The following is a 341-nucleotide window of genomic DNA, read 5'->3' on the forward strand; positions in this document are numbered from 1 at the left end:
TAAGGACTGATCACAAGTGTTCAGGGTGGGCCGCAAAGGGTGGTGGTACCCAAAGTTTATGTAATTTTCATTCAAGAGTGAGTGATGTCTTGTGGCCAAAGGGATCCTAAACTAATTTGGTGGTTGTTGTTTATGTAATTCAAGAGTGAGTGATGCACAACTTCAATATAATGGTCAGTGGTCACAAAACAATTCAAGATGATATATGCATGCATCCATGTTTCTCTGCTCGTCACGAGGTCAGCTGTCCGTACATTTGCTCCTTGCCCATGTCATATAGTTTAGCCCGGCCGTGTCCACAGTTAAAGTTAAGCATTATCACAGCCCATGCGAGGGAATAA

The sequence above is a fragment of the Miscanthus floridulus genome, chromosome 7 (assembly GCF_019320115.1).
Source record: "Miscanthus floridulus cultivar M001 chromosome 7, ASM1932011v1, whole genome shotgun sequence".
NCBI classification, from domain to species: Eukaryota; Viridiplantae; Streptophyta; class Magnoliopsida; order Poales; family Poaceae; genus Miscanthus; species Miscanthus floridulus.